This window comes from Orcinus orca, chromosome 17 (genome assembly GCF_937001465.1).
Source record: "Orcinus orca chromosome 17, mOrcOrc1.1, whole genome shotgun sequence".
In the NCBI taxonomy this organism is placed as follows: Eukaryota; Metazoa; Chordata; class Mammalia; order Artiodactyla; family Delphinidae; genus Orcinus; species Orcinus orca.
The window spans coordinates 27,235,321-27,256,974 of NC_064575.1; the positions used below are offsets into that span (position 1 = coordinate 27,235,321).

At 36.1% G+C, this 21,654-nt stretch overlaps 1 protein-coding gene and 1 long non-coding RNA gene across 6 annotated transcripts in view; one reads left to right on the forward strand and one right to left on the reverse strand.

Annotated features, from left to right (window-relative positions):
- LOC125961784 (uncharacterized) overlaps positions 1-13,704 on the reverse strand; it is a 387,293-nt gene extending 373,589 nt beyond the window's left edge. The window contains exon 1 of the long non-coding RNA XR_007472789.1: positions 13,545-13,704. This is a non-coding gene — a long non-coding RNA (uncharacterized LOC125961784). The remainder of the gene's footprint in view (positions 1-13,544) is intronic.
- Positions 1-21,654, forward strand: part of RALYL (RALY RNA binding protein like) — an 834,129-nt gene that overhangs the window by 325,900 nt on the left and 486,575 nt on the right. The gene's annotated exons all lie outside the window — the stretch shown is intronic.

The window sequence follows — 21,654 nt, forward strand, 5'->3', positions numbered from 1 at the left end:
TCTTTAGAGTGGGAAGAAAATTAATATTAAGCCATGCATTGGGCTAGTACTTTACCTATATTATCCTATTTGACCTCAATGCATATTCAAGTAACTTCTTCTAAATAGAAACAATCTTCATATAACAATGTATTTAAAATTTATATGTACAATTTAGAAATTAGAGTTAAACATCAATAGTACCAGAAAAAATTAAACATCCTAATGTGAGTTCTTATAGTACTATGGAATTATAGATTTATCCTTAAACTAAGAATCGGTTATGCATGTGATGAAACCTAGCATTTATTAAATGGAAAATATTAATAACCATTTTGTGTCTACAAGTAAGGGGAAACACTGAAATATTTTAAGTTGGGGAGTAATATGTTGACATTTTTTAATTGAAAGAATAATCCATTAGCAGATTGATGGATGGATTAATGTGATATAAAACTAGAAGCAAGGAAATGTGTTGGGAGCCTACTGGAAGAGTCAAGGTATCTAATTATGGAAATGAAGAAGGAAAATGAGATAGGATCAGTAGGACTTAATAACTAGTTGGCACACTGGGTGAGACAGAGGGAGAGAAGACTCAAGAATGATTCCCATATTTCTGGGTTGAGTTCTCTGTTGGATTGACTTGCAGAGCACTAGGATGATGGAGAATGATTTCCAAAGGGAAAAAGATTTTTGTGTAAGACAATGAGTTCAGGATTGAATAGAGGTATTAAGATTGATGTACATGCCTCAAGATATCCAGGTACCTGTATCTAGTAGAATCTTGAATATGCAGGTCCAAACTAAGAGGAGAGATTTGGACTAAGAGTAAAATATTTGTGAGTTGGGCTTCCCTGGTGGCACAGTGATTGAGAGTCCACCTGCCGATGGAGGGGACACGGGTTTGTGCTCCAGTCCGGGAAAATCCCACATGCCGCGGAGTGGCTGGGCCCGTGAGCCATGGCCGCTGAGCCTGCGCGTCTGGAGCCTGTGCTCCGCAACGGGAGAGGCCACAACAGTGAGGGGCCCGCGTACCGCAAAAAAAAAAAAAAAAATTGTGAGTCATCAACACAGATAGTGTTAAAACTATGGGGATGGATAAGCTCACTCTGGGAAAGTATATAGAGTGAGAAGAATATTGGCTGAAGACAGATCTGTGGAGAAATCTTTGGGTCCAAATAACTAGAAGAGACTTTCTGATAAGCCTTCTGGAAATCTAAATCTGAACTACTTTATGCACAGCTCTTTGATCTCCCAATTCTAAGTTGTAGTTACTATGTCCTTCCTAAACTTCCTAAACTTATTGGATGACTACTTTCTTAGTTATTGATTCTTGTATCAGTTCCTTTAACCTACTAATGATTTCCAAACTGCCAAGGCCATATATGCAAGTGTTCTTTTTGATTCTAATATTTAAAAAACTCATTTAGGAGAGCTTAGTCATAGGACCTTTAAAGCCTAAGTTTCTTTCCATTTCAGTGTCTTCTATACCCAAAGCCATCTGCCCAGCTGAGTAGCAGAGAAAACATAAAATGAGAAATTATTTTAAAAATTGCTGGATTCTACCTAAAAATTATAGTTCATAGAGAAACTAAGGGAGATCAGTAATGAGAGCTCAAAATATTGGAACTCTAATCTGATTTTTGAAAATAGGTCACAGTCTATTATGGTTTGATTAACTTTTCTTCCTTGGATATTTTATTTTTACTCTATTTTACTATATTTTACTATATCGACAAAGATTCCTAAATTTTATACCGCAACACATGAAAAGTCACCTTGAAATAGTTCCATGGTCTGTGCATTTTACTAACATGATAATGAATATTTTATTGAATACATGTTTTTTTTCCTGAGGTTATTTCCCTTAAAGACATATAGCATATAAACTAATAATTAAGGTGATATTTTTCCCTTGGGGTAAGACTCCTATATATTTATTACCCCAGAGCAATTAAACAAAAACAAAGAAAAGTACTTATTTCCCCAAACTGCAATGAATGTTCACAGTTCTTTTTTTTAATCTATGATCAAGGTATGTCCCAAACTTGATTGTGACTTTGACATATTTATTTTGGGTGCCCTGTCCCCTTTTCTGTACTACTCTTTAAAGTTTATGCCTTTTGTTTTTCATTGCACAGTTCACTCATTCAAACTTGTGTGGCATGTGACCTCATGCCAGCTGTGACCCCAGTCTGTGAAACGTGTTTCAAAATCATTCCCTCTTCGTTTCCCCAGTGATATCTCCTCTTCTTATTCCCATGTCAAGGTTGGCACTCTGAGGAAATTTACCTGATAAATACCCTTTGTCATGTGTTTTGAGATATGATAACTTAACACATTAAAGGATTTTAAATAAATAAACTGGGTGAAGACATGGATTTTTGGTATTGCTGCCTTCCGGGTACCCATCACAGCATACACTGTGGGTATTATGAAGAAAAGGAAACTTGGTCACAACTTAATTTTGCTGTATTATATGTTTTCAGCTCTTCAGCACATCTTTTTCACCACAGTAGAAGAGGGGATATCCCTTTTTTAACCCTGGCTTCCTGCCTTTGACATGTAATGAAGGATTGCTAAACTGTGGAAAAGAACAATTGATTGTATTTTCATCCACAGTACTTGGGGATTCTTAAAAAATCAAAATCTGTGAAATTATTCTGAATAATTTTTGTAAAAAACACATTTTCTATAATGTAAAGCTCACTATAAAAATGTATTTCAATTTGGTTATTTAAAATAATTTATATTTAAAAATTTAAGAGAATCCTCTCCTTAATAATTCATTGAAATTGGATTCTAAATTTTGTTAATATTAGAAATATTTATTATATTTTTAATCGAAATTTAGCCATTGCAACTGTTTTTTCTCAAACACATTATGTGAAAGGTGAAATAAACATCTTAAATGTTTAATACTGACAATTTTTATATGAGAGGTCACACATAAAGTGTTCTTTTGTACCAAAATACCATGCAGAGGTTGGAGACTAAGTCTCGATCAATGTCAATTTCTACTGATTGCACTTTGTTTGATTACACACAGGCTATAAATAGACATTTGTAAGGTCTTTATTTTTAGATACTTTCACTCTTAGGTTGGTTGCAAAAGCACAATTTATGAACTTAGGAAGTCAGTTATTAATAATAGGAAGAATCCAACACTAAAAAATCATTTATCTGTAGAAATCATTTTTTCTCTAAAGCCTGTATACAGGTTCTTTTTGTTGAGGACCAAAGTCTAGCTTAAAAAAAGAATACATAAAATAGAGAATTAAATTAATTTTATTACATTATAAAGGTCTTATAAATGCTTAAGGAATTCAAAGAAAGAACATGAATAGGGATTGCTAATTTTAAAGTAAATCTGGTGAATATTCTTAATTCTGATCATGAGGGAAGTAATGGAAAATTCATTGATAAGAAGGAATATATTGGAGAGCAATCCTGGGTGTCGACAAAGAAGAAGAAAACAAATGCTGGTAACGATCTATCAAGGGTGTCCTAGGAGTAATGGATTTCAAAATTGTTTTTATTCTCAGCTACCATTTTGCATCCAGAGTGATCTTTTCAAAATACAAATTTAACCGTATCACCCTTTGATAAAAACTATGTATGATTTTCCATTGTTCTCAAAAAAGAAACTGAAACACTTGCTGTGGCCTACAACTTTCTATGTGATTTGTTTTCTGCTCATTTGCAGACTTACAACATCATCTTCTGAGCCTTTCTTGGTGCTCCATCTGAATTGACTTATATCAGTTCTTTGAACAAGTCATCTTTTCCTCACCAGGACATTTGTGCAGGCTGTGTGAGTGTGTGGAATATGCTTGCCAAGCTTGCCACCATCTCACCTCACTTCCCCACTTCTTCACTCCCTTCAGTTGACTGTTCATCCTTCAGATCGCAGGTCAAGTGTCATTACTTTAAGGAAACCTACTTTGATACCTCAAACCTACTGGTATCCCTTTCTAGCACATACCTTCTTTTCAATTATATTTTTATATTTACTGTTTTGTGATAGGTATCTTTTCCTTCTCCCCATACGCTAAGCTCCTGGAGAACAGTGACTATATATGTTTACATTAATCTTCTTAGCACCTTGAAGTGTGCTGACACTTCCATGGCAAATGCTCAGTAAGTATGTGCTGGGTGAATGGTTGGATGTTTAGAGGAATGGATGGATTTCACTAAAGGGCATTTTACCCCCATTTAAAAGTGTAACACAAGAAGATGAAGAGAGAAAGAAAAAAGGAGAAGGAGGAGGAAGAGAAGGAGAAAGAAGAAGAAGGGTTGGTTGCAAGTTCCCTGAAAAGCAAGTAATTGCAATGGGTTTGCTGTAAAGGGAAGGCAATATGGTCTCCATGCAAGGGGATTCAGTCTCTCAAAAGTCAGACACCTGAGAAGTAGCTATGCAATAGGCCTGATTTCTCTAATGATTAGCAATGATGAGCATCCTTTCATGTGTTTGTTGGCAATCTGTATATATTCTTTGGAGAAATGTCTGTTTAGGTCTTCTGCCCATTTTTGGATTGGGTTGTTTCTTTTTTTGATATTGAGCTGCATGAGTTGCTTCTATATTTTGGAGATTAATCATTGTCAGTTGCTTCGTTTGCAAATATTTTCTCCCATTTTGAGGGGTGTCTTTTCGTCTTGTTTATGGTTTCCTTTGCTGTGCAAAAGCTTTTAAGTTTCATTAGGTCCCATTTGTTTGTTTTTATTTCCATTTCTGTAGGCAGTGGGTCAAAAAGGATCTTGCTCTGATTTATGTCATAGAGTGTTGTGCCTATGTTTTCCTCTAAGAGTTGGATAGTGTTTGGCCTTACATTTAGGTCTTTAATCCATTTTGAGTTTATTTTTGTGTATGGTGTTAGGGAGTGTTCTAATTTCATTCTTTTACATGTAGCTGTCTAGTTTTCCCACCACCACTTATTGAAGAGGCTGTCTTTTCTCCATTGTATATTCTTGCCTCCTTTATCAAAGATAAGATGGCCATATGTGTGTGTGGGTTTATCTCTGGGCTTTCTAGCCTGTTCCATTGATGTATATTTCTCTTTATGTGCCAGTACCATACTGTCTTGATGAGGTATCACCTCACACTGATCAGAATGGCCATCATCAAAAAATCTACAAACAATAAATGCTGGAGAGGGTGTGGAGAAAAGGGAATCCTCTTGCACTGCTGGTGGGAATGTAAATTGATACAGCCACTATGGAGAACAGTATGGAGGTTCCTTAAAAAACTAAAAATAGAACTATCATATGACCCAGCAATCCCACTACTGGGCATATACACTGAGAAAACCATAATTCAAAAAGAGTCATATACCACAATGTTCATTTCAGCTCTATTTACAATAGCCAGGACATGGAAGAAACCTAAGTGTCCATCAACAGATGAATGGATAAAGAAGATGTGGCACATATATACAATGGATTATTACTCAGCCATAAAAAGAAACGAAATTGAGTTATTTGTAGTGAGGTGTTTGGACCTCGAGTCTGTCATACAGAGTGAAGCAAGTCAGAAAGAGAAAAACAAATACCGTATGCTAGCACATATCTGTGAAATCTAAAAAAAAAAAGATTGGTTCTGTTGAACCTAGGGGCAGGACAGGAATAAACATGCAGATGTAGAGAATGGACTTGAGGACACAGGGAGCAGGAAGGGTAGGCTGGGACGAAGTGAGAGAGTGGCATGGACATATATACACTACCAAATGTAAAATAGATAGCTAGTGGGAAACAGCCTCATAGCACAGGGAGATCAGCTCAGTGCTTTGTGACCACCTAGAGGGGTGGGATAGGAGGGTGGGAGGGAGAGGCAAGAGGGAGGGGATATTGGAATATATGTATACATATAGCTGATTCACTTTGTTATACAGCAGAAACTAACACAACATTGTAAAGCTATTATCCTCCAATAAAGATGTTTAAAAAAAAAGCCTGATTTAATTTTTCTAAATATAATCCTGTCTTTAGTAAGCATCAAATGTTAACATATACATATTTTATTCAAAGTTTATAGTAAATGATATATGGGTTTAAAGAAAGGTTTTATTCATTGAATACTTCCTTTACATTCCTTAAAATGGTACACTTTCATAGTTTTGTCTTATTAATGGCTAGATATTTGCACTGTACTTCATCATTGTCTAAGCTTTTCAAGCACAGATTATCTTTTTTGATGCCTATTCTGCTGGATAAGAACTGAAGCTCTGAGAAATAAACTTGCCTTATAGCACACAGATGCTTCTGCAGGATATCAAGCTCATGTAATCTCATCCTAATTATTTTCAATATTTATTCTCACCAGCAATTTTTTTCATATAAGTATATTAGTAACATGACTGTACATCTTATCATCCAAACCAGGATACTTCTGAGAGTGAGAAGGGATGCTATTAATGATTATTCTGTGATGTCAGGCTTAAACCAGCCAACTTGAATGCATGGTCTTTATTATCTATTGCATTTTTACTTAAAGTAGAATCGTCAACTTACTTGATCTTTCTCATAAGACAACTATTGTATAATATTTTAGTTAAAGTATACCAGCCTCAGTGTCAGATAAACCTTGACATTTCAATAATTAACATAATAGAAATTTATTTCTTTCTCACATAAAATACAATCAGTGTCCTAGGGAGGAGGTGGGTGAGGATGGAAGCTCTGCCCCTCTTTCATCCAGGGACCAGGCTGTGGGATGTTCTGACATCTTTCAGTGAGTGGCTACTATAGGGGAGGTGAACATTTCCTTTCTTCTCTTCAAGGTTTTCTGGCTGATATAATTATTAAATTAATATAAGACAGATTAACAGGAGAAAAATTTAATTTGTACATACAGGACCTTATAGAAATATGAAACTAAAAAAAGTGACCAAAGCAGGCAGCTTTTATACCTTGTAGACAAGGAAACAATAAATTTGTAAAGAATTGACAAAACAAAGGGGTTTGCCCTTGGGGTAGTAAATTAGTAAAGAAGTAACAAAGTTTGTTTATACAGGTTTCTAGGCCTCAAATTCCCTATTTCTGGTGATAAGGATGTCTCTTTAATTCCTGGAACAGGAAGGGTACTCTTCCCATGGGAGTTTCTTTTTTTTTTTTTTTGCGGTACACGGGCCTCTCACTGTTGTGGCCTCTCCCGTTGCGGAGCACAGGCTCCGGACGCGCAGGCTCAGCAGCCATGGCTCACGGGCCCAGCCGCTCCGCGGCATGTGGGATCTTCGCGGACCGGGGCACGAACCCGTGTCCCCTGCATCGGCAGGTGGACTCTCAACCACTGCGCCACCAGGGAAGCCCTCCCATGGGAGATTTATTTCTTGCTTTCAGGGGGACAAAAGAGGGTTAGTGTGTCCTTCCTGTATTGGCTGTTTCTCAAGTATTAATAACTATAATTCGAAAGAATCAATATGCCAAAGTGACATATTTTGGGGTGGCCTCTCCTGAGCCCCTCACTATCATGGAACACGGAAAGAAGTCAAACCAGCAGACTGGTGAAAAAAGAGGGAGGATTGTGCTCTGGAAGTTTCTGCATTTCAAGCCTGGAAGTAGTCCTCATCTTAATGCTTACATTTCATTGACCACACCTAGATGCAAATAGGACTAGGCAGCCATTCCCACCCATAACCAGTGTATCTTTAGTGTGCAGATGATTCTTTGCCACAGTGGTAAAGTAACTTGAAGAAGTTATTCCCTCAGAATTCATTTCCTAGCCTGTAAAATGGAAATAGTAGTGTTTAGTTCAGTGTACAATGCAGAACTCATATGTTTGTGAAGTGCTTAGAACATTGCTTTTATATGGTGCAAGCCCTGTAATAAAAATTTACACATGGTGATTTTAGCCCCTGAAATCATTCTAGTGCTATGAGAAATCCTCTGTTTTTTTTGCTTTTTTTTTTTTTTCTTTTTTTCTGGCTGCACAATTCTGAGCAGATTTTGAATAGATGGTATAGGCAGTCCATAATAGTAGGGTTAGTGATTGCTGAGAATAAGAAATTATTTCAGGTGATTACAAGTGTGATGGGAGATAACTCTAGAAGAGGAGAGATTTCAAATTAGTGTTATAAGGATGGGCAGATATGGAAAGGTAATTCTAGGTGGATGAAGCATTATACCTGGAGTCCTAATTCAGGCAGAAGTGAATAAAGCCCTGTGGATGAAGAATGGTCTCATAGAGAAGAGTGGAGAGAGATAAGATTGACACCAGGCTGTGCAAGGTCTTACATGATTAATCTAAGTGAGTAGAAATACTTATGAGATTGTATTCAGTCTAATAAAGACTGGCTTCAAAGGAATATCTTATATTTGTTAACTATCATTTAAGTTGCTGTTATGCTTTAGTTATGTAATATATTATTTAATATGCACATTGATTTCCTAGTAATGTTGAAATATTCATTCACTTCTTCATTCATGTGTAAAAGAATTATTAATGTTCTATTACAGCCAGGACATCAATTAGGGTGAGGTCCACAGGAAATGAAAATTACTCTCAGATTTACAATTGTTACAAGCTATTTACTGAATATTTTATTTTTTATTCTTGGTTCTCATAATGTAATTATCTGTCATTAAGTAACATGGTGCCTGTATTTTGCAATTTCTGGTGGACTGTATATAGCACTGCCTCTGTTTAGAGCAGTGTTTCCTAACCTTGGCAGTATTTAAATTTTGGGCGTTTGTTATGAGGGCTTGTTCTGTGCATTGTGGGATGTTTAGCAGCAACCCTGACTTCTACCCACTAGACACCAGTGGCACCCACTCCTAGTAGTGACACCTGAAGATGTGTCCAGATATTACCAAAAGTCCTCGGAGGGAGGACTAGTTAAAACCACCACTGGTTAAGAAGCACTACTTTAGAGTAATCATAACAAAACAAACTCCATTAATTTAGAAATCTTACAATAGTTTTAAACAAGATAAACTATATGAAAACAATGCCTTGCATTATTTTGACAGTAACTCATAATTTATAATATGGATAGATCTTTTCCCGTTGTCTGGTATATGCATTTCAGAGCAATTATTATAATGTGTTTATGGCCATAGCTTACCACTTGTATCACCAGTTGTTTTTTGTTTGTTTGTTTGTTTTTGTTTTTTTTGCGGTACGCGGGCCTCTCACTGTTGTGGCTTCTCCCGTTGCGGAGCACTGGCTCCGGACGCACAGGCTCAGCGGTCATGGCTCACGGGCCTAGCCACTCCGCGGCACGTGGGATCTTCCCGGACCGGGGCACGAACCCGTGTCCCCTGCATCTGCAGGCGGATTCTCAACCACTGCGCCACCAGGGAAGCCCTCACCACTTGTTTTTTTTAATCCGTAAAAACACAAACACCAGAAACAAATTAAACATCTATACAGTTGACATGTTTATACGTTTACCTATTTAAACAGTTTTTAAAGTTCTCTTTCTCTACACATCTTTAATATAATTCCTTTAAGAGATGTGATTTTTTTTTCATTAAATCCTTCCATTCAAACATTTCAGATCACCACTAGAAATTATGAAGAACAAGCCTTATAAAAATGTTCCATGAAAAATACTGAGTTCTGAGACTACTCAGATGCTTTAATGATGTTCAAATATATTTTATTCAACAGTACCAGTAAAAGCTTGTTAAAACAAAGAAATTAAGAATTGCAGCATCCCTAGTTGATGTTTTCTCTAGCAAATACATTAGTTCTCCCATTGTGTCTGTCCTACTCCATTTTGGTAAGAGTTATTCTCCTGCATATGCCTTCATGTACAAGTTAGATGCAATGTCTGAACATCCAGTAAGGACAGACTGACAGAGAGCCTGGGCTGAAATGATGAGCACAGTTGATCACTTCAGACATTGTAGTCTATTGCAGAACCCCTTGCAAAGTGCAGAACCCCTTGAGAAGTATACAACCCTTGTAGGGGCTTCTAAGTTATGAAAATCTTGTAGAAAACTTCCAAAGAATGCTGCCAGTAATAGAGAACATTTTTAGCAAGGCATCATTATATAAAACAATTACAATTTGTATTGATAAAAAAATAATAGCTTTTGCCTGCCTCAGTGTCTAAAGAACATATTATCATCATAATTTCTCAACTTGATAGTTTGACAAAGTTTTCAATTCCCAGGATATGACTCGTAAGCTAATCCTTCAGTTAATTTAAACATTAGCTGCAGTGAGAATATGAAAATTGAATTAGTAAATCTTTGACTTTTTTTTCCTTTTGAACTATTTGCCATTCCAGCATTTTTGTCCACTAAAGAAATGTCAAACACATCCCTATAGTTGAAACAACCAATTTTCCAACAAATTTTATATTATCCAGATATACAAAGTGGTTACCAGTTGCAAAATGTTATATTTAGATGGCCATTATATTTGTTTTCAAAAATCTATTCACAAGGCTGTGAAGGCTCTTGAATGGTATACATGAGTGAAGGCACAAAGAATTACTTATTGGATGGTATTCAGTATAAGTCATTTTTATTTCATCTTTTCTGTAGTTAAGAGAAATATGTTACCATTCTAAAATAGTAGATTTGGGCTTTCCTGGTGGCGCAGTGGTTGAGAGTCTGCCTGCCCAGGGGACACGGGTTTGTGCCCCGGTCCGGCAAGATCCCACATGCCGCGGAGCGGCTGCGCCCGTGAGCCATGGCCACTGAGCCTGCGCGTCCGGAGCCTGTGCTCCACAACGGGAGAGGCCACAACAGTGAGAGGCCTGCGTACCGCAAAGTAAATAAATAAATAAATAGTAGATTTTAGCAAGAACATTTTCAGCTATATGTTATTTTCACTCATCAAACTTCTCAAAGAAGTTCAAGATTCACTTCATTACATTTAAAAAATAACTTTTCAACATCCTTCATGGATGCTAGATAATTAATTTCATTAACCCCATTTTACAAATAAGGAAATCTTATACTGTACTAAATGTTATAGAGAGCATGTTTTCAAGAAAACAAAAGCCTTGAAACTTCCTTTTAATATTTTTCAAAATTACTGTAGATTATCCTTCATTCTACTCTCCAAACTATACATATTTGGTAACTGCTTGAGAAGTCTTTGTCCTCTTCTTCCTCCTTCCATGTTCATCCTCATAATCCACTGTTCTCAGATAATAAATACTGAAAACAACACTCTGGACTGCAGAGCACAAAACACTTTTCAGGTTTTCAATAATTAAACAGGGCTACTTTATGTGCTCTAAACAAATGCTAATTAGCAAAATTCCAAGATATGGTGAATTAAAGAACTAACGTTTGTCAGCCAGGGAGATACATGCCCCCATATATGATAGAAAGACTGAGGTATTTTCTTTATGTCTCTAAAATTGTTTATTTGACTCAATCACTGAACCTAAATTAGTGAAAGCAGTCGTAGATACTGTTTATGAGCAATTTTTCACTAAGACTATCACTGGAAACTCCTGAGCAACAGTGAGAAGAACCTTATTAGCTCTAATTTGTTCTAACTTCTTCCCTAGAACAAAGCTGGACACAATGATAGATAAAATGCAATGCCTCAAGTTATCCTTTAGTCTTGTTAGTAAAATATCTGAAAATCACAGTTGAATTAATTTCAAAATGCCTTACTGATAAGAGCATTTATTCTTTCAATAGTATTTGTATAATTGTGTTAGATGCTTGCCAACACATATCAAGCTCTAGAAGGGAGTAGAAACACAATGCCACACCAAAATAAAATAAAATTAAAATAACATCGAGTAAATTATAATGTAAAATAATACAATAAAATAGAGGACTGCCCTTAGGAAATATTTTAATCATGTAGTAAAATATGTAGACATAAAATAATATGCAACTGAATACAGCAAATATAAAATAAAGCATGAAATAATGCAGATCAAGTACCACAAAAGGAAAAGTATTGTAAGTTTATTGGGGCAGTTGTTGAGTGATATATACTGGTATTAAATCACATACAATAGAGGGTGGAAAATGTAAGATAAAACATATTATAATGCCAACATTAAGTATAATGCCAACATTTTTTTAAAGGGATGCACTATTGTAAGACTGGAGAAGATCTTTTGGGAAATGTAGACTTGAATTTAATTAGCTCAGAAACAGTCGGTGGCAAAAAATTCAAATATTAATCCTATCTAATTATAGATACTGCAGTTCTGAACTTAAATGAATTGAAACTAAAGCACAGGAATTGAAATTATACCTTCCAGTGTTTGTGAAAGATGGTGGTTAAGAGTACAGGCTCTGGACTCAGGCTTCCTATGTTAGAATCCTAGCTTTCCACATACCAGTTGGGTAATTTGGGGCAAGTTACTAAAGATCTTGGTGTTGTTCCCTTGGTGTTGTCTGTAAAATAGAGATAATCATAAGAGAACCCACCTTATTCAGTTGTTTTGAAGATTAAATGCTTCAATATATACAAAATGCTTAAAACACCACCTGGGACATATAAAGTGCTATAAAAAGCAAAGGAAAATAAAAGGCTAGGCATCTTATTAAGTCCTATTGTTAAATTGTTCTCAAAACCTTCTAAAATTTAATTCAGAAAATTGGAGTCCTGGTCTTTGATTTTGAGCTTCCTGGAGGTGTTGAGCCTATTCAAGAATGTTTCCTGTCTGGGCTCTGATTTCCTCATACGTGAGCAGAGCATGGGCTGTAAGTCCCCAAGAAGTCCTCATGTCCGTTATGGTTTGTGCACTTTTTGTCCCATTGAATAACTGCTTACTCAATTGTCACAAATACATCCTCCAGGTTGCCTTCTAAGGGGATTTTTGAATTTTATTATTTACATTTATATTTTAATACATCTGGAATTGAATTTTTTTATGTTGCCTGTTAGTGAACAAATTCACTTATCCTCATATGAATATCCAATTAATTCCATTTCTGAAGGATCTATTCTTTCCTCACTGCCCTGAAATGTCAGTGTGGACACAGAAAAATATGTAAATATTTATATATAATATAAAATATATTTCATATGTAATTAGACATATAATTTTATTTAGTATCTATTTATATATATAGTTACATTTGTGCTATAGATATTATACTGTAAATGGTACTGATACTACTGTAAATGGCATCATTTTGGACATTTCATTTCTTAATTGTTCATTACTGGCATATTTATTGATATACTCATATGTCTTCTGAATCCACTTATTACCTTGTGGTCATAAAAGATACTTAATATGATTTTAGTCTTGTCAAATTTATTGAGACTTATTTTGTAGCCTAGCATGTGATCTTTCTTGGAGAATGTTCCATGTGAAATTGAACAGAATATTTATTCTGCTCTTTTTGGATAGAATGTTCTGTATATATTTATTAAGTTCATCTGATTTAATGTTTTGTTTAAGGCCAATGTTTCCATATTGATTTTCTATCTGGATGATCTATCAATTGATGTAAGCAGGGTGTTAAAATCCCCTACTAATATTGTAATTCTTTTAATTTCTCCTTTATGTTTGTTAGTATTGGCTTTATGTATTAGGTACTCTCATGTTGGGTGCAGATATATTTGCAAGTGTTTTTTTTTTTTTATTGCTGAATCATATGATAATTCTATTTTTAGTTTTTTAAGGAACCTCCATACTGTTCTCCATAGTGGCTGTATCAATTTACATTCCCACCAACAGTGTAAGAGGGTTCCCTTTTCTCCACACCCTCTCCAGCATTTGTTGTTTGGATTTTCTGATTGATGCCCATTCTAACTGGTGTGAAGTGATACCTCATTGTAGTTTTGATTTGCATTTCTCTATTAATTAGTATGTTGAGCAGCTTTTCATGTGCTTCTTGGCCATCTGTATGTCTTCTTTGGAAAAATGTCTATTTAAGTCTTCTGCCCATTTTTTGACTGGGTTGGTTGTTCTTTTAATATTGAGCTGCATGAGCTGTTTCTAGATATTGGAGATTAATCCTTTGTCCGTTGACTCATTTGCAAATATTTTCTCCCATTCTGAGTGTTATCTTTTCGTCTTGTTTATGGTTTCCTTTGCTGTGCAAAAGCTTTTAAGTTTCATTAGGTCCCATTTGTTTATTTTTGTTTTTATTTCCATTACTCTAGGAGGTGGATCAAAAAATATCTTGCTGTGATTTATGTTAAAGAGTGTTGTGCCTATGCATGTTTTCCTCTAAGAGTTTTGTAGTGTCTGGTCTTGTCTTACATTTAGGTCTCTAATCCATTTTGAGTTTATTTTTGTGTATGGTGTTAGGGAGTGTTCTAATTTCATTCTTTTACATGTAGCTGTCCAGTTTTCTCAGCACCACTTATTATTATTTTTTGTGGTATGCGGGCCTCTCACTGTTGTGGCCTCTCCTGTTGTGGAGCACAGGCTCCGGACGCACAGGTTCAGCGGCCATGGCTCACGGGCCCAGCTGCTCCACGGCATGTGGGATCCTCCCGGACCGGAGCACAAACCCGTGTCCCCTGCATCGGCAGGTGGATCCTCAACCACTGTGCCACCAGGGAAGCCCCCAGCACCACTTATTAAAGACACTATCTTTTCCCCATTGTATATCCTTGTCTCCTTTGTCATAGATTAGTTGACCATAGGTGCATAGGTTTATCTCTGGGATTTCTATCTTGTTCCATTGATCAATGTTTCTGTTTTTATTCCAGTACCATATTGTCTTGATTACTGTAGCTTTGTAGTATAGTCTGGAGTCAGGGAGTCTGATTCCTCCAGCTCCGTTTACTTCCCTCCTGACTGCTTTGGCTATTTAGGGTCTTTTTTGTCTCCATACAAATTTTAAGATTTTTTGTTTTAGTTCCATAAAAAATGCCATTGGTAATTTGATAGGGATTGCTTTGAACCTATAGATTGCTTTGGGTAGTATAGTCATTGTCACAATATTGATTCTTCCAATCCAAGAACATGGTATATCTCTCCATCTGTTGGTATCATCTTTAATTTTTTTCATCAGTGTCTTATAGTTTTCTGCATACAGGTCTTTTGTCTCCCTAGGTTGTTTTTTCCTAGGTATTTTATTCTTTTTGTTGCAATGGTAAATGGGAGTGTTTCCTTAATTTCTCTTTCAGATTTTTCATCATTAGTGTATAGTAATGCAAGGGATTTCTGTGCATTAATTTTGTATCCTGCAACTTTACCAAATTCATTGATTAGCTCTAGGAGTTTTCTGGTGGCATCTTTAGGATTCTCTATGTATAGTATCATGTCATCTGCAAACAGTGACAGTTTTACTTCTTCTTTTCCAATTTGTATTTGTTTATTTCTTTTTTCTTCTCTGATTGCTGTGGCTAGGACTTCCAAAACTATGTAGAATAATAGTGGTGAGAGTGGACATTTTTGTCCTGTTCTTGATCTTAGAGGAAATGGTTTCAGTTTTTCACCATTGAGAATGATGCTTGCTGTGTGTTTGTTGTATATGGCCTTTATTATGTTGAGGTAGCTTCCCTCTTAGCCCACTTTCTGGAGAGTTTTTATCATAAGTGGGTGTTGAATTTTGTCAAAAGCTTTTTCTGCATCTATTGACATGATCATATGGTTTTTATTCTTCAATTTGTTCATATGGTTTATCACATTGATTGATTTATATATAGTGAAGAATCCTTGCATCGCTGGGATAAATCCCACTTGATCATGGTGTATGATCCTTTTAATGTGTTGTTAGATTCTGTTTGCTAGTATTTTGCTGAGGATTTTTGCATCTATATTCATCAATGATATTGGTCTTTAATTTTATTTGTTTTTGTAGTATCTTTGTTTGGTTTTGGTATCAGGGTGATGGTGGCCTCATAGAATGAGTTTGGGAGTGTTCCTTCCTCTGCAATTTTTTGGAAGAGTTTGAGAAGAATGGGTGTTAGCTCTTCTCTAATTGTTTGACAGAATTCACCTGTGAAGCCATCTGGTCCTAGACCTTTGTTGGTTGGAAGATTTTTAATAAAGTTTCAATTGCAGTGTTTGTGATTGGTCTGTTCATATTTTCTATTTCTTCCTGGTTCAGTCTTGGAAGGCTATACCTTTCTAAGAATTTGTCGATTTCTTCCAGGTTGTCCATTTTATTGGCATAGAGTTGTTTGTGGTAGTCTTTTAGGATGCTTTGTATTTCTGTGGTGTCTGTTTTAACTTCTCCTTTTTCATTTCTAATTTTATTCATTTGAGTCCTCTCCCTCTATTCTTGATAAGGCTGGCTAATGGTTTATCAATTATTCTTTATCTTCTCAAAGTACCAGCTTTTAGTTTTGTTAATATTTGCTATTGTTTTATTTGTTTCTATTCCATTTACTTCTGCTCTGATCTTTATGATTTCTTTCCTTCTGCTAACTTTGGGTTTTCTTTGTTCATTCTCTAGTTCCTTTAGGTGTAAGGTTACATTGTTTATTTGAGATTTTTTCTTGTTTCTTAAAGTAGGCTTGTATAGCTATAAACTTCCCTCTTAGAATTGCTTTTGTTGCATCCCATAGGTTTTGGATCATCTTGTTTTCATTGTCATTTGTCTCCAGGTATTTTTTGATTTCCTCTTTGATTTCTTCAGTGATGTCTTGGTTATTTAATAAAATATTGTTTAACCTCCATGTGTTGGTATTTTGTACCATTTTTTCCCTGTAATTCACTTCTAATCTCATAGCTTAGTGGTCAGAAAAGTTGCTTGATATGATTTCAATTTTCTTAAATTTACTGTGGCTTGATTTGTGACCCAAGTTGTGATCTATCCTGGAGAATGTTCCATGTGCACTTGAGAAGAAAGCGTAATCTGCCCTTTTTGGATGGAATGTCCTATAAATATCAACTAAATCTATCTGGTCTATTGTGTCATTTAAAGCTTCTGTTTCCTTATTTATTTTCATTTTGGATGATTTGTCCCTTGGTGGAACTGAGGTATAAAGTCCCCCACTATTATTGTGTTACTGTTGATTTCCTCTTCTATAGTTGTTAGCAGTTGCCTTATGTATGCAGGTGCTCCTATGTTGGGTGCATATATATTTATAATTGTTATATCTCCAACTTGGATTGATCCCTTGATCATTATGTAGTGTCCTTCCTTGTCTTTTGTAACATTCTTTGTTTTAAAGTCTATTTTATCTGATATGAGTATTGCTACTCCAGCTTTCTTTTGATTTCCATTTGCATGGAATATCTTTTTCCATCCCCTCACTTTCATTCTGTATGTGTCCCTAGATCTGAAGTGAGTCTGTTGTAGACAGCATATATATGGGTCTTGTTTTTGTGTCTATTCAGTGAGACTGTGTCTTTGTTTCAAGCATTTAATCCATTCATGTTAAGGTAATTATCGATTTGTATGTTCCTATAACCATTTTCTTAATTGTTTTGGGTTTGTTTTTGTAGGTTTTCTCTTCTCTTGTGTTTCCCACTTAGAGAAATTCCTTTAGCGTTTGTTGTAACGCTGGTATGGCTGTGCTGAGTTCTCTTAGCTTTTGCTTGTCTGTAAAGCTTTTGACTTCTCCATCGAATCTGAATTAGATCCTTTCTGGGTAGAGTAATCTTGGTTGTAGGTTCCTCCCTTTCATTATTTTAAGTATATCATGCTACTCCCTTCTGCCTTGTAGAGTTTCTGCTGAGAAATCAGCTGTTAATCTTATGGGAGTTCCTTTGTATTTTATTTGTCATTTTTTCCTTGCTGGTTTCAGTAATTTTTCTTTGTCTTTAATTTTTGCCAGTTTGATTACTATGTGTCTCAGCGTGCTTCTCCTTGGGTTTATCCTGTATGGGACTCTCTGAACTTCCTGGACTGAGATGGCTATTTCCTTTCCCATGTTAGGGAAGTTTTCGACTATAATCTCTTCAAATATTTTTGCGGGTCCTTTCTCTCTCTCTTCTCCTTCTGGGACCCCTATAATGCGAATGTTGGTGCATTTAATGTTGTCTCAGAGGTCTCTTAGGCTGTCATCGTTTCTTTTCCTGCTTTTTTCTTTATTCTGTTCCTTAGCAGTGAATTCCACCATTCTGTCTTCCAGGTCACTTATCCGTTCTTCTGCCTCAGTTATTCTGCTACTGATTCCTTCTAGTGTAGTTTCCATTTCAGTTATTGTATTGTTCATCTCTGTTTGTTTGTTCTTTAATTCTTCTAGGTCCTTGTTAAACATTTCTTGCATCTTCTCCATCTTTGCCTCCAGTCTTTTTCCGAGGTTCTGGATCATCTTCACTGTCATTATTCTGAATTCTTTTTCTGTAAGGTTGACTATCTCCATTTCATTTAGTTGTTTTTCTGGGTTTTTTAGCTTGTTCCTTCATCTGGTACATAGCCCTCTGCCTTTTCATCTTGTCTATCTTTCTGTGAATACGGTTTTTGTTCCACATGCTGCAGGATTGTAGTTCTTCTTGCTTCTGCTGTCTGCCCTCTGGTGGATGAGGCTACCTTGTGTTGTGTTTTCTTATTGGATTGATCCCTTAATCATTATGTAATGTTCTTCTTTATCTCTTGTTACAGTCTTTGTTTTAAAGTCTAATTTGTCTGATACAAGTATTGCTACTTCAGCTTTCTTTTTGTTTCCATTTGCATGGAATATCTTTATCCATCACTTCGCTTTCAGTCTGTTAGTGTTTTTAGAGCTGAAATGAGTCACTTGTATGCAGCTTATACATGGGCCTTGCTTGTTTTTATTCAAGCAGTCACCCTATGTCTTTTGATTTGAGCCTCTTTTCTATTTACATTTAAAGTAATTTTTGGTATGTATATACTTATTGCCATTTTGTTAATTGTTCTCAGCTGTTTTTGTAGTTCTTCTCTGTTCCTTTCTTCTTCTTTTGCTCACTTCCTGTATGATTTAATAACTATGTTTAGTGTTATGTTTGGATTCTTTTTCTGTATTTTTTGTGTATCTATTATATGTTTTTAGTCATGGTTAGTTTGAGGTTCATATATAATGATTTACATATGCATCTGTCTATTTTAAGTTGATGATCTCTTAAGGTTAAATGCATATAAAAGCCCTAAATTTTTACATTTCCCCCAATGTTTTATATTTTACATCTTTTTATTTTGTGTATCCCTTAAGTATTCATTTTAGATGTAGATGATTTTACCACTTTTTTCTTTTAACCTTATTACTAGCTTTATATGTTGTAGACCCACTAACTTCATTATATGTTTGTCTTTACCAGTGAGATTTTTTTCTTTCATCCATTTTTATTTCTAATTGTGGCTGTTTCTTTTCTGCTTAAAGGAACCACTTTAATATTCCTTGTAAGGCCAGTTTAGAGGTGATAAACTCTTAGTTTTTGCTTGTCTGTAAAGTTCTCTATCTCTCCTTCAGTTTTTTTTTTCTCCTTCAATTCTGAATAATAATTTTGCCATGTAGATTATTCTTGTTTGTTTGTTTTTTTCTTTTAGCACTTTTAATATATCATATAACTCCCTTCTTGTCTGCAAAATTTCTGCTTAAATGTCTGCTGATAGCCTTATGGGAGTTCTGTTGTATATAACTAGTTGCTTTTCTCTTGCTGCTTTTAAGGTTCTCTGTCTTTACTTTTTGCCATTTTAATTATAATGTGTCTTGGTGTGAACCTCTTGAGGTGCATCTTGTTTGGGACTTCTGTCCTTCCTGGACCTGTATTTCTGTTTCCTTCCTCAGGTTAGGGAAGTTTTCAGCTATTATTTCTTCAAATAAGTTCTATGCCCCTTTCCCTCTCACTTCTTCTTTTGGTACCTCTATAATATGAATATTAGTATGCTTGACGTTGTCCCAGAAGTTCCTTAAACTATCTTCACTTTCTTTAATTCTTCTCCCCCACCCCCATCTCCAGCCTGGGCTTGTGTGATTTCCACTAGTCTGTCTTCCAGATCACTGGTCTGTTCTTCTGTATCATCTAATCCACCATTGGTTCCCTCTAGTATATTTTTCATTTCAGTTACTGTATTCTTCAGCTCTAATCGGTTCTTTGTTATATTTTCTTAACTTCCTACTGATGTTCCCACTGTGTCCATCCATTCTTCTTCTAGTTCTTTGAGCATATTTATGATCATTACTTTGAACTTTTTTTCAGGAGGTTGCTTATCTCTTTTATGTAGTGGTTTTTCTGAGTTTTTTTCTTGTCCTTTTATTTGTAATATACACCTTTGTCTTCTCATTTTGCCTAATTCTTTCTATATATTAGGTATGTCCATTATATCGCCCCATCTTGGAGAAATGGCCTTATGTAGGAGGTGTCCTGTAGGGCCCAGCAACATGCTCTGCTTTGACCACCAGACCCAGATGCTCCAGAGGTGTCCCCTGTGTGGGCTGCATGCTGCCTTCTGTTGTGGTGTAGACAACTGTTGCTGGAATGCTGGTAGGAAAGTGAGGTCTCTGGCCCAGTTGGCTTTGAAGCCCTGTCTTACATGGTAGTTGTGGTAATACTGGTGGGTGGGTCAGGCCTCTTGGGACCTCAGCATGGCTGACTAAGAAGCCCAGCTGCATGCAACTTCTGTAGGCCCACTGGTGTAGGTGTGGTACCCCTATGCGACTGGCTGCAAAGCCTGGTGTTGTGTGAATGCTGCAGGCACTGGTTGGCAGGGCAATCCCCCAGAGCTAATAGGCTAGAGAGAGAATTCCAAAATTTCTCCTGTCACACTGGTGTCAGGACTATACAACAAGATAGCAAAAATGGCTGTCACCAGAGCCTCTGTTCCTGAAGAGAATACTAACTGCTTCCTGTCTCTCTGGGAGGTTTTCTAAGATCAGTAAATGGATCTGACCCAGGTTTTTTTCAAACTAAGTGCATCTGTGCTGGACACTGAGCATGTGAACTTTTGTGCATGTCTCTCAAGAGTGGAGTTTGCAGCATTTACTGTTTTTTAGATTTTTTGATGATGGCCATTCTGACTGGTGTGAGATGATACCAAAGGGAACCTTCCTACACTGTTGGTGGGAATGTAAATTGATACAGCCACTATGGAGAACAGTATGGAAGTTGCTTATAAAACTAAAAATAGAACTACAGTATGACCAAGCAATCCCACTCCTGGGCATAAACCCGGAGAAAACCACAATTTGAAAAGATACATACACCCCAATGTTCATTGCAGCACTATTTACAATAGTCAGGACATGGAAACAACCTAAATGTCCATCGACAGATGAATGGATAAAGAAGATGTGGTATGTATATAAAATGGAATATTACTCAGCCATTAAAAAGAACAAAATAATGCCATTTGTGGCAACATGGATGGACCTAGAGATTGTCATAATGAGTGAAGTAAGTTGGACACAGAAAGACAAATACATATGATATTGCTTATATGTGGAATCTAAAAAAATAGGGTACAAAAGAACGTATTTACAAAACAGAAGTAGAGTTACAGACGTAGAAAACAAACTTATGGTTAACAGGGGATAGGGGAGGGATAAATTGGGAGATTGGGATTGACATATGCACACTACTATATATAAAATAGATAACTAATAAGAACCTGCTGTAGAGCACAGGGAACTCTACTCAGTACTCTGTAATGACTTATATGGGAACAGAATCTAAACAAACAAAAAATGCAGATATATGTATATGTATAACTGATTCACTTTGCTGTACACCTGAAACTAACACAATATTGTAAGTCAACTATACTCCAGTAAAAATTTAAAAAATAAATAGATAAAGAGTGGAGGTGGATTCCTACAGCTCTCTGGTTTTCCTAAATGTAAGCTTTGCTGGTTTTCAAAGCTTGATGTTTTGGGAGCTTGTCTTCCCAGTGCAGTGCCCCCAGCTGGGGAGCTGAATATGAGGCTCAAAC